Raw genomic sequence first — 14,081 nt, forward strand, 5'->3', positions numbered from 1 at the left:
CCCAAGTGAAAAATTCAAGATAAAATCATGTTCCAAAATGAAATTTTACAAACATTTTAAAAAATCTTCTTTATTATTTTCATGTGCACCCAAAAAAAATTGCCTATGCAAAAATACCAACTCACCTGAAAAAAAGAATATAATTCCTCAAATTGTGTAATTCAGAAGGCAGGTTGTTGCTTTTCAGCACCAAACACTATAAAAAAGAAAATAATACAATTTAATTAACTTATTACAAACTTATTTCTTACACAACATAGAGCCATTATAGCAAAGAACAAGCATAACAGATAAATTCCCCAAGATTCTCTATCATTAGAATAAGATACAAAATGTCTCATTTATGAAAGCGTTGCGCCACAGATATGTCACTTTTTCCCATGTTAAAACTGATACACCAGCGACACAAGGCCTTCATAACTAAAAGCCCATGTGACGGAGAACAAGTGCATAGACAGAAAATACAGGGCCAGCCGTAGGCATATGCAAGCAGTACACCTGCACAGGACCACCAAACCCCAGGGGCCACCATGTTAATATATATCCTTAATATAATAATCCTCTGAGGATGGATACATATTTGCGTGGCGGCCCATGCCAGGAGTTTGGCGTGCTCTGGCTCTGTTCCACTTCCAAACACCTTGATCCCCCCCCTCTTCACTGGGCTCCACACTCCGCCCCGCCCGAACCCCCTGTTACAGAGCCCCCTACCTACGCTCCCTGCCCAGGGCTGCCATGAGCCTACAGCCGCCCCTGGAAAATGTATAAGACGCAGCAACAGTAAAAATCAAAGAATAGGCAACATGCAGAAAAACTGCACAGTAGATAAAGAAACATATTTTTAAGATAACCCCATTGAAAAACATGTAGTAATTTTTTTAATCTGCCATGCATCTGGCCCTCCAGGACCGCTTTGGAAACTCCTGCTTTAAACCTTTACATTTCATTTTCACACCACACACACGTTTTTTAAAAACCCATGTAATGGAGAACAACTGCATACACAGAAAATCCAGGGCTGGCCTTAGGCATATGCAAGCTGTACACCTGCACTGGGCCACCAAACCCCATGGGCCACCATGCCAATATATATCCTTAATATAATAATCCTCTGACAATGGATACATATTTGCGTGGCGGCCCATGCCAGGAATTTTGCGTCCTCTGGCTCTGTTCCACTTCCAAACACCCTGACCCCCCCGCCTCTTCACTGGGCTCCGCACTCCGCCCAGCCCGACACCCTGTTATGGGGCCCCCTACCTACGCTCCCTGCCCAGGGCCACCATGAACCTAGAGCCACCCCTGGAAAATGTATAAGACACAGCAATAGTAAAAGTCAAAGAATACGGAACATGCTGAAAAACTACACAGTAGATAAAAAAACATATTTTTTAGATAACCCCATTGAAAAACATGTAGTAATTTTTTAATCTACCATGCATCTGGCCCTCCAGGACCGCTTTGGAAACTCCTGCTTTAAACCTTTATATTTCATTTTTAAACCATACACACGTTTTTTTTCAAAGCTGCATATTAAACGCCTAAACACTTTTCACTTTTTAGAATCCGAAGCCACAACTGCAACATGACTAATGCACAAATTAATTAGTGTACCTTTTCCATTTTTTTACTCTTTATATTCTATAAATTTCTTCACATAAATGGATACCAGCGGCTCACTACCTCCTACGGTCATAAAACTAAATAGCTCCCTTTCACTTACAAGTGCCTTTGAGACGGCAAAAAAAAGTTGGGCAGATTTACAATCCCTTTACGCCACTTTACCATCACTGTTAACATATGACAAGTGAAGCAAAAGTGCCACACGGACCATGTTAATCTACCCCTAAATGTTTATACAAATAACTTTACTCAAACATGTATTTAGTCGTCCACATGCAGGCACTTTCAATGACATGACTTATTTAAGTAGAACCCCTGTAATGTTGCATATCTTTTCAAAAATACACCAGTGCCTGTTATTATGACGATTTTTTTTCATTCTTTATCAGTGATATTTTTTTTTACATATAATGAAAATCACTATGACTTTTTAAACGACAAAGCTTACGCGGTAAAAATCACTCTGCATTTGCTTCCCTTTAAGAATGTAGTTTATCTACCCCACGCATGTGAATCTTGATGTTTCCATCTGGCAGCGAATACCGGCCTTGAATCACAAGACATGAACAACAGCCTTATTGTCACAAAAACAAGTTAGCGTAGCATCTGTTCACACACATATCTTTCACTTACCTAATATTCACAGACAACAGCATTCGTTATAAAAGAGTGACCTTCCTTTACAATTTCCTGAAGTGACTCCCTTAATTTTAAACGCATCCTCCACTTCAAGACAGGCTATTTTTTTTATTTATAACTACTAAGCAATGGTTTAGTCACTTGTCTGGCAGAAATTATTTGAAGTCATTCTGCTACTCTTCACTCCATAGTCGGCGACCTATTTCTGTGGACTTCCTGTTGAACTGCCAGTGCTGCGACGTTTGTGTTCCCATCTTGTTTATTTAAAAATGGATGTCCCTCCTGTCTTCGCAAACGAGCCGGAACACTTAGAACTATTTCGCCAGAGGATGCTTGACTACTACGGCATCTTAGCACTCTCAACTTTGAATACTTCATATCGATTATCATTTCAATATTCCTATTTCACCTGTGTACAGCCTGTATTTCATTGCCTGAGCTGTGATTTCATGTGGGCCCTGGACTTATGTCTCTGCAACTTGGTACCTCCTGAAGTGAATTACAATCATCTCATGAATCCGTTAATTGATCATGAACAGCTTTGTTGCAACGGAGGGATTATGGCCTTTGCAGCGATACAAGGAGTTCTGGGTCATTGGAATATATTCGCAGCGGCGCAAGATTTCCTGGCACACAGCTACATTGAAAACCCACCGAGCTGCCCTCTAATGGTAATAGAGGCTCCGATAATAAAAGATCATGAATGCTGCTTTCCTCTTTTCAATTGGATGGCCGACATGTTTTCGGATTATAACAGTGACTTCCTGTTAGAAGCAGTTGCTGCCTACTTTGCCTACACAATGGTAGGATAACTCTTATGCAAGCCATTGACGTCCACATTTCGTTTTGCCTCCCTATCTTTTTCACGTTTTCTTGGATATTTTCTTAACATGAACAGACCTATTGGCTTTACTAACAGTGGACATTATGATTTCCTACTGGTTAAATTTTGGTCTTTTATGTGGACTACATTTTTTTTCTTCAGCTACTCGATTTTGAACTTTATTTTTTATTAAACTCTAATCTCAACAATTCTATTGCATATCTTATCTTATGTTATTTCAAACGTACTCGAAGCAAAACTCGCTAATATATGCTACATGTGCCCTGATTAATGTGTAAATATAGAATGAGTTTTTTATAACTGTAAACGCCATTTCGCCTTTGAACGGCTTATTTCCGCCTCACACACCTCTGCTCCTTTAATTCTCCATAAACTAAAATATTTTTTAATACATATCAGAGAAAAATATGTTCTTTCAATGATATTTCCATTGTTTTTCGTACTGTATTTCAAATGCAATACTGCAACCTTCAAAAGATATCTCAACACAGTAGTTCTTCTCAACACTGATTTGCAAACAACCCAACAGATTACATACATGCACCTCTCGCCATTTTGTCGCTTTTGGCGTGTTTTTTTTCCCTTACACAATAGCATACCACAAACTTGATAGTGCTTCGCATGCAGAGAGCTGATTGATACAGAGATGATGTCTATCCACTAGCATTTTCATGTATCGTTCCTAAACTGAAAGGCCAGAGACCTACTTCCATTTATTAAAATATAATATACTTCCTCATAGTCAAGTCAAGTCAGATAATTTATATAGCGCACTACATACCCAGAGGGTCTCAAGGCGCTTAGGAAGGGGAGGGGGATTATTTGTCGAATATCCACGTTTTAAGTTGCTTTCTGAAAGCTAGGTGGTTCTGAGTAAGGCGAAGGTCAGCGGGGAGTGAGTTCCACGTTTTGGCAGCCAGGTATGAGAAGGATCTGCCTCCCATGGTGGTCTTATTGATGCGAGGTACAGTGGCGAGGGTTTGGTTGGAAGAGCGTAGTTGGCGGGGGGGGGTGTAGAAGGACAGTCGTGAGTTGAGGCATTCTGGTCCGATGTCGTAGAGTGATTTGTGTGCGTGGGTTAGCAGTCGGAAAGTGATTCTCTTATTGACGGGTAGCCAGTGGAGGTCTTTCAGGTGACCAGAGATATGTTCATTGGGATGTCTAATATGATCCTGGCTGAGGCGTTTTGGATTCGTTGGAGTTTCTTCTGGAGTTTAGCGGTAGTACCTGCGTAGAGGGTGTTTCCGTAGTCCAGTCGGCTCGTGACCAGAGCGTGGGTGACTGTTTTTCTGGTTTCGGTGGGGATCCAGCGAAATGTTTTTTTTGAGCATGCGAAGAACGTTGAAGCAGGATGAGGAGACGGCGCTGACTTGTCTGTTCATTGAGAGTGAAGAATCCAGGATGACGCCTAGGTTCCGTGCGTGGTCTGTCGGGATGGGTGCTTTTCCAAGGGCTTCCGGCCACCAAGAGTCATCCCATGCGGAGGGGGATGTACCTAAGATGAGGACTTCTGTTTTGTCTGAGTTCAGTTTCAGACGGCTTTGTTTCATCCATTCGGCAACTTCTTTCATTCCTTCGTGTAGGTTAGTTTTGGCGGTGCTGGGGTCATTGGTGAGAGAAAGGATTAGTTGAGTGTCATCCGCGTAAGAGATGATGTTGAGGTTGTGTTGGCGGGCGATGGCTGTGAGGGGGCTCATGTATACGTTGAAGAGTGTGGGGCTGAGTGAGGATCCTTGTGGTACTCCACAGATGACTTCAGTGGCCTCGGACTTGAATGGTGGAAGGCGGACTCTCTGGGTTCTTCCGGTGAGGAACGAGGTGATCCATTCAAGTGCTTTTCCTTGTATTCCGATGTTATTGAGGCGTTGTAAAAGGGTGCTGTGGCAGACTGTGTCGAATGCTGCAGAGAGGTCGAGGAGGATGAGGGCGACTGTGTCTCCATTGTCTAGTAGAGTTCGAATGTCGTCTGTTGCTGCAATGAGGGTGGTCTCAGTGCTGTGTTTTGCTCGGAAGCCAGATTGTGAGGAGTCAAGGGATTTGTTGGCTTCGAGGAAAGCGGCGAGTTGGTTGTTGACAGCTTTCTTGATGACTTTGGCCGGGAATGGAAGGAGCGAAATGGGGCGGTAATTTTTGAGTTCGGTGGGGTCCGCTGTGGGTTTTTTCAGAAGGGCGGTGAGTTCGGCGTGTTTCCAGTCATCCGGGAAGGTGGCGGAGTTGAAGGAGCAGTTGATGACGTCTCGGAGGTGCGCCATATTCATTTTTCATCAACTATACCATTTGTATTCTATGTACTAGTGACTATACCGATTGCTTTGTTTTTTGCAATGTCTGTACTCGTATTAGATAAGGGACTTGCCTTGAAAACAGTGCATTTCTGAATAAACATTTCAAATATACACATTCTCTCTTTTAATCCATAATCTCAACTAAAATGATTGTATACTGAACAGTATTCATGTGTTCCACGTAACTTCAGCTGTACTAACTTAATATTTTCTTTTGTCGACCTGACTTACTCATACTAGAACGCGCAGGCCTATAACGGCCCGTGAACCCTTTCTTAGTAGGTCGCGCACCATGCAGACAGTTGTACCTCTGTATAAAAAATAATTTATTACTGTTACCAAGCACCGCCGCAGTTCCGCTTGACTCAGAGTTAATCACTGCTCCCACGCTTCTACAGACCAGACGCTATGTCGTATTTCACTCCTTATCACGCTTTCATCTCCACAATAACAAACACTTCTCTGCCAGCCACCAGAGAACAGAGTGCAGATGCAGAGGCACTAAGTAGTGAAATACCACACACCCTCTGCTCTATGGAAGCAACCGAGCTGTAATTGTGAAAGAAAACATTTACTAGCGCTTCAAAAAAGCATCTCAATTATATAAATAGGTTTTAGAAAACGTTCCACCTACTTTGATGGGACTATCTGTGTGTGCCTCCACAGCAAAGTTCCTCAGCCCGGACTGAAGGCAGACACAGACAGACACACACACAATAAGATAACACAGGGTAACGGAGACGGAAAACAGAAGGGAAATGAAGATGCAGTCAAACAGAGTGAGAGAGATATTTTTATACTCGGTTTGGCACCTCAATTTACGAACACATTTACTGCACAAATCTGTGTACAACCTCATGGTCAGAACTTTTCATTTTATTTTACTCGACCACCTCCCCCTCCCACCCCACCAGTGCAAGCCGCTGCCACAAACCACAGTGTAATTTTGTCGTCTGTCAGAAAGTTTAAGAATTCATTAAGCATTACCACTTTTTCAAGACGGTATCACATGTAATGTACCAACTTTTCATTTTATTTTACTCGACCACCTGCCCTTCTCACCCTACGCCCACCAATGCAGGCCGCGGCCAGAAACCGAAACTATAATTTTATCGTCTAACAGAAACTTTATGAATACCTTAATCATTACCACTTTGGCCCCCTCCCCCCTCCCTCTCACTCCACCCCCACCAGTGCAGGCCAAGGCCACAAACCACACTGTAATTTTGTCGTCTGACAGAAACTTTAGGAATTCATTAAGCATTACCACTTTTTCAAGACGGTGTCACATGTAATGTACCAACTTTTCATTTTATTTCACTCGACCACCTGCCCTTCTCACCCTACGCCCACCAATGCAGGCCGCGGCCAGAAACCGCACTATAATTTTGTCGTCTAACAGAAACTTTATGAATACCTTAATCATTACCACTTTAGCCCCATCCCTCTCACCCCACCCCCACCAGTGCAGGACACGGCCACAAACCACACTGTAATTTGTCGTCTGACAGAAACTTTAGGAATTCATTAAGCATTACCACTTTTTCAAGACGGTATCACATGTAATATACCAACTTTTCATTTTATGTCATTCAACCACCTGCCCCTCTCACCCTACGCCCACCAATGCAGGCCGCGTCCAGAAACCGCACTGTAATTTTGTCGTCTGACAGAAAGTTTATGAAATCATAAACCATTAGCATTTTTTGACGACTGTATCACATGTAATTTACCATTTCTCACTATCTGCATTATCTGTCTCTCTGCTAATATCATTTTTTCACTTCATAAACAACTTCTCTCACTATATATAAAAGCTTCAAAATCACACAAATAATTACTCTCTATATTAAACATATTTTATACTTCATATTTCACATTTAAATGGAAAAACAGTTTGAGAAATACAACACATTATGACAGCCAAAAATGAGTTTAGTTTCAGACTATGAGGAAAATCAATCAATGTTTGTGAGTAAACCATATTTTACGGTACATGACAAAACAAACAGTTACAGACTTACCTTTACCAATGCTTTGTACGATGTACAACAGTGACAGTCACAAAACAGATATTCGTTTGACGGAACTCTCAATTATTCTTCTATCACTGCAACCAAAATTCAATGGCACAGATATCCAGTCAATACAGCCTCATATATGTCTCTTCAGCCAATCATATTTCTTCCCGCAAAATTTTGAAATCAAATTTACATTTCAGTTGGTTCTCCCTCACAATATATTTAATGTCACATAAAAGTCACCCATCACCCACTGCCATCTCTGGCTATTTCCATGGTAACACCTCATTCTGCACCTGGCTGAAGGCGCAGGTCAAAAGTTCATATCTCAACGTTCTACAGCAAACTAAGAAGACTGTTTTCCCTTCAGAAACACCTGCCTATCCACAGCTCTGTTACATGTCATTTTTTTCACACCCAATAGTACTTTTCGTTTTACATAAACATTAACATGCAACGTAGTCTTCAATCTTCAGGTATCACAATCAACCAATCATTTTTATTTTTTCAACCACACCAAGCCTCATCCTTTTTATTATCCTGACTTTCAGCTTCTAACTACCATTCCACTTCCAGAACCCATCGGAGTACGACTGCATATCCCTTGAAAATGAAGGTTTGGCTTTTAGGACACAGTTATATTCAATAGAGTGGAAAATATGCAGCAACCAGACGAATTTCCAACCTTGATTTACCAAATGTGCAGATAACGTGGATTGGCCAAAGAGGATTGAAATGTCACCAATTGATACCATTGGTGAAAACTTTTATGCATCTCCCAGAACCAGACCTTATAATTGTGCACTGTGGTGGGAACGATCTAGGCACATTGACTAGGGTAGGTCTGGAAATGCTTCTAAAAGACACCTTTCGACAATTGATGACACTTTTTCCTCGAACTGCCTTGGTATATTCCAATATATGCCAAAGACAGAAATGGAATTGGTCCCATGAACATTGTGCACAAATTGAGAAATCAAGGAGACATGTAAATAAATCTGTTTCTGCTTTCCTCAGAGATTATAGCATTTGAAATGTCACCAATTGATACCAAGTGCATTGCAGGCGCGCAAGTTATAGTGAGTCCAACTAACTATAACGTGGGAATTTCAATGGTTTTATGTCAATAAAATTTCCAGCTAACTATAACTGATGTAAAACCTATGGTTTTTTCAGTGAATTTAATAGGTTTTTTAAATGCTAATTCCTAACTATAACTGGTGTGAAACCTATGGTTTTTTCAGTGAATTTCATAGGTTTTTCAAATGCTAATTCCTTTCTATATTGAGTTTAACTTTTAAATTGTTTGATCTGATGACAAAAGAGGAAGAGAGGGAAAATGTTCAGATAAACCTCTCAAACGATCAAAGACACATCAGATGGGCAACTTGTGTAGCCAATGAGGAAAGCATGATAGCTATGAGGGATTTAACAACCCAGGCCATCCAAGAAGTTCGGGGTATAACTGACAAAAATACCCCGATAGCTAAAATTAGCAGGATCCATGATGAATTTTTTAACAATTTAAAATCGTTTTTTGTTAAGAAAGCTAAGAAGAAGCCACGTAGACCAATAAGAAAGGAGGATCAGTGGTATGATAAAACCTGTAGGACTGCCTATAGGTTCCTGTCAGATGCAGTAAAAACTAGAGACAAAACCAAGATAAGGGAGGCCCGAGTTATGTATAAAAAAGTGCAAATTAGTGCAAAAAGGGATTGGGAGGAAGGCTACTGGAGGGATCTCCTCGAAGCCAGTAGGGAAAGATCAATGACACCCTTCTGGAATATTGTTAAATGGGGAAGGGGGGCAAATAGAGGAGAACCCATGAATTATGTGTCACCAGAAGCCTGGGTATCCCATTATGCTACTCAGTTTGCCGCTGAGGATGAAGGTGAAGAGGAGTGTCTAGCCCTAGTAGATACTTTAACGAGCCCCTTACTCTTCTCCAAAGATGATGTCCTAAAAACTCTGAGCAATATACCTAAAGCCAGAGCTCCGGGCCTAGACTTTATCCCTGCAGACTTGTTTATGCACGACAGGGACCTATGGGCCACTTATATCCAGCTGTTAGCCAATGCTATTGCAAAGGGCTCGCCTATCCCTGAGACCTGGAAAGGAGCAGAGATTATCCCCATCTTTAAAAAGGGGGCATGCTCGGACCCAGGCAACTATAGGCCTATCAGCCTGATTGCATGTATACAAAAAGTTGTGGCAAGGTTATTATTACAGCGAATACATGGGTGGATAGATGATCACGATATATTATCACCCCTGCAGGCTGGTTTTTGCAGCCATACCAGCACCATTGACCAAGTTTTTAGATTTGTTTTATTGTACTGTCGCACAGTTTTACTAGGGGGCGGGATGCTTTTTGCGGCTTTTGTTGATTTAAAATCAGCTTTTGATTTAGTACCCCGCCATAAGTTGTGGAATATCCTACATGATCAGGGTATCCCAAAAGAAATCCTGTCCTTACTGATTAGAATGCATGAAAATAATTTTGCACAAGTACGGTGGAATCAGCAGGGTAGTGCCACTGAGAAGTTCCCCATTGCGAGGGGAGTACGCCAAGGATGCGTACTCGCACCAACGCTCTTTTCGTTATACATCAACAGAGTGATCAGTTATTTCGAACATCAGCCCACGGATGCCCCAAGGTTGGCAGGAAGACTGATCCCCCTGTTGATGTTTGCGGACGATACCCTGCTGATATCAAAGACCCAGCAGGGACTCCAAGGGGCCATTAGGGTTTTTGAAGCATTTTGCACTGACCATGGACTTGTAATTAATACAAGCAAAACAAAATTTATGGTTATGCACAAGCGGAAACACATTAGAGGTAGAGTTACTATGGATGGGGTCCAGCTTGAACAGACCCAGGTCTTTAAGTACCTCGGTATTAATTTGTCCTATAATCTAGATTGGAAACAGCATACAAATGAGCTAGATACAAAACATTCACAACTCGCAGGAGTCCTCACAAAAGAGCTTTTTTCATCTCATACCAAACCAATTAGACCTGTCCTAAAAATTTATAACGCTAAGGTTGGAGCAGCAGTTCTTTACGGAGCTGAACTCTGGGGGTCCAGTAATCTTACCAAGTTGACGGTAGCACAGAACAAATTTCTCCGCAACATTACTGGTTTACCGATGTCAACCCCACTGATACCTTTAAGCTATGATTTAGGATTTTATAGTTTCAGGGACATGGCTAGGTACAGAATCGTGGCCTACTGGAGAAGGTTATGGGTAACCCCAGAACTCTCCCAGTATGCCGAAGGTTTGCTAGAGGTGATAACCCTGGATATTGGCTGTAAGATAGTCTGGATGAAAGAGGTTAAACTTTTATATAGGGCACTGGGTTTACCCCAATTGTGGGATGATCCCCTAAATAATGTATTTCCACCTAAAAAGACACTCCGTGAACTTTATTGGAGCATGGTAGGGATTAAGTGTTTTAGGAATCATATTGAACGCTCCTTTACATACGATTACTTGGAGCTCAAGCACTCACCGGCCCTCGAATCCTACTGGGATTGGATCACGGTCCCAGGGGACCGGAAGAGGTACCATCAGTTGAGGGTGGGCACACTTCCACTAAATGCCCTAATAGTGAAATGGAATAAGGTACAAACTCCAAGGTGCCCCTTTTGTCCGGACCATAATGAAAACATCGGACATGTGTTGTTTGCCTGTCCTGAATATAGAATGCCCAGACGCTCATGGCTTAAACCAATTTGCATTCAGTTAGGTTTAAGAACGGCAAACGAGGCTGTTAGGATCTTAAGAACAGATACCTCTCAGCCCGATGTTATAGCTATGGCAAAATTTCTCCACTCGATGTGGATAATTCGGGCACGTAAAATGTGTCTGGAATAAATTTAGGATTGTTATTGTCTGTCGTACTGTTTGCGATTATTTGAACTTCTGATCAGTATATTTTAATGATAAACTACGCAAATCATATAAGTAATTGTTACTTTTTTTTTACTTACCCTTCCTTTTGGCACTAATGAACTTAGCTTTCTAAATTTTACCGTTTTTTGGTATTTTAATAGATATTTTAAGATCATGTAAAGATGTAAATAGGATATTTTAAGATTATGTAAAATGTAAATAGGATGAGATAGGAAGACGCTTTTATTTTGTTTACTTATTGTATCAACTCACTGTGGATCCTGTATACTTGTGGGGCTGGGGGAGGGGGTGGGACAAAAACAACAAATTCTTTGTAAAATGTCTTTTATGATTGAAACATATCGAATAAAGACTAATTAAAGTGAAAAAGTGAGTTTGTAAACTAGGTTTTTTTTACAATTTGCTGTTTTGTGTAAGTATTTATTTATTAATTTTTTTGTAATCATTTTTTTCTGGGGCCCTCTGGGTGTGTGCTCCGGTAAGCTCTCCCGTAAGCTCTCCGGTAAGCGCTCCGGTAAGCTCTCCGGTAAGCTCACCTGTAAGCTCTCCGGAAAGCGCACCCAGAGCGCTACTTTCGTTCGTGGAAAAAAATATGAATGAAAAGTTAATAATACGCAAAACATTTCGTACCATACAAATAAAAGCAGTTTTTTTTATAAGGAAATGAAAATGATTATGCATTTCCATAAAACTATGATGACGTCACTTCGGAGCGCAATGTAAGCGCCCCCGCAAGCGCCTACGTTCATGCCGCGTATGCTCCCCCGGAAGCGCCTATGTTCGCGCCGCATATGCGCCCCAGAAGCGCCTACGTTCACGCCGCGTGTGCGCCCCCAGAAGCGCTCCGGTGCGTGCAGCGTCAGCGCGTCAAGTCATGTGACCTTAAAATAACACTTTTCATTGGTTGCTAACAGTTTTTTTTACAAAGAATGAAATCCCCACCCATTTCCTTCACTTCTTCTTTCACTTTTGTGACTGCAGGACCTGCCTTTTTGCTCCTGGATCTTTCTTGGTTTTACCATGGCTGCCAGAGAATCCAGCAGTGATGAAGAACCTGAATTTATCAATGAAGAGCCTCCTCAACGAAAGGTGAAGGAACATTTTATTTGGAAATTTTTTAAAATACCACCTAACCGAAAAAAAGGTGAATGCTCCAAAAGTGGAGTACAGGATCTGCAAAGAAGTCCTGTCACGCGGTAACCCCTTAAAAAAATACTCATTTGGAAACTTCACGATGATCCGGCATATGGAGAGGAAGCACCCCCAGAATTTTGCCCGGGAAAGTGTCAGGGCTCTGGCACAAGAGGTTCCCAGTGATGGGGCCTCTACATCCACCGGAGGAGCAACTTCTTCTGGGAGGGGGCAATCGCAGGAGCTGGTGCCAAACATTCAACCTGCTTTTAACCATGGTTCCCTCAGATGCAGATACTACAATCAACTGCTTACCTTTGGAGAACAAAGTGTACAGCTCATGGTTCGAGCATTAGAAAACCATTGCTGCCCTTTCCAGCCCCAATTTTTTTTGTTCTTTTTGCTCCTGTTGAACAGTTTCCATTCCCTGTTTTTGTTCCTGTTTTGAAAAAAGAAGAAAACAAAAAGTTCTTTTCAGAACTACCTCCAATTCTCATCAAAGAGCTATATTCTTTAAAAAATGAAAACGAGTAAGTGAAATGGAGAGCATTGATAATGGAAAGGAAAATGAGTAAGAAAGAACAGAAAGATATGAGAGGAGAAAGGAAGTGAAGTAGGGGAACTGAAAGAAGGTGAGTGTTGTGAAGGAAAGTAAGGAGAAGAAGAGTGAATATAGGGAATGTTGATATTCAAAGAATATGTTGAAAAGGAACGGGAGTGGAAGGGGTAAGAAAAGATACATTGCTGGAGTTGAAGGCTGAAAGCCTCATTTATGAAGCCATGCGTCACCTTAACACTACCAGAGCGTCACTTTTTGTGACGCATCAGTCCAGTAAAAAATGCACCTTATTCAGTCATATTTACAAAGTGGCGCATCTAGGTAGTTGCCGCACTTTGTAATCCCCTGCGCCACATTATTCCTACGTCAGGTGAAATGTATGCAAAAGGGACGTATTGACGCAAGAAAGGGTCATAGAGGTGACACAGTGAATAAACTGGAGGCCTCAGTTCTGAAAAGTGACGCATCACTGCGTGAAAACAGCGATGCGTCACGTTTCTGTGCGCACTCCTTACGACATTCCAGATGTGTCATATTTAATGTATGACGAATCATGTCGCAAGGAGTTACAGATACGTCAGTATTTCTGACGTATCTGTAAAGACAAAAGTGACGCATTGCTGGAGTGCGTCACAAAAGTGACGCAACTCCAGTAATGCGTCTTTTCACATGGGGAAAGCACCATGTGAAAGGTCTTATGTCAGTCTTACACCTGCTGTGAGGCAGGTGCAGATTTTGACGCAACAGCATCCTAAAAGTGACGCAGTGAAATCTCATAGATTTCACTGCGTCGCTATTGCGAAGCTTTTTGCGGGGGAACGCCCCCTCTGCATACATTATACCTGACGCAGGTATAATGTGGCGCAGGGTTTTAAAAAGTGACCCATCTACCTAGATGCGTCACTTTTTAAATATAGCGCAACGAGGCACATTTTTTTACACCGCTGGTGCGATGCGTCACTTTTCTGTGCGCACTCCTTACGACTTTCCAGATGTGTCATATTTATTGTATGACGAATCATGTCGCAAGGAGTTACAGATACGTCAGTATTTCTGACGTA

Source organism: Lissotriton vulgaris, chromosome 3_1, assembly GCF_964263255.1.
Source record: "Lissotriton vulgaris chromosome 3_1, aLisVul1.2, whole genome shotgun sequence".
Taxonomy (NCBI): Eukaryota; Metazoa; Chordata; class Amphibia; order Caudata; family Salamandridae; genus Lissotriton; species Lissotriton vulgaris.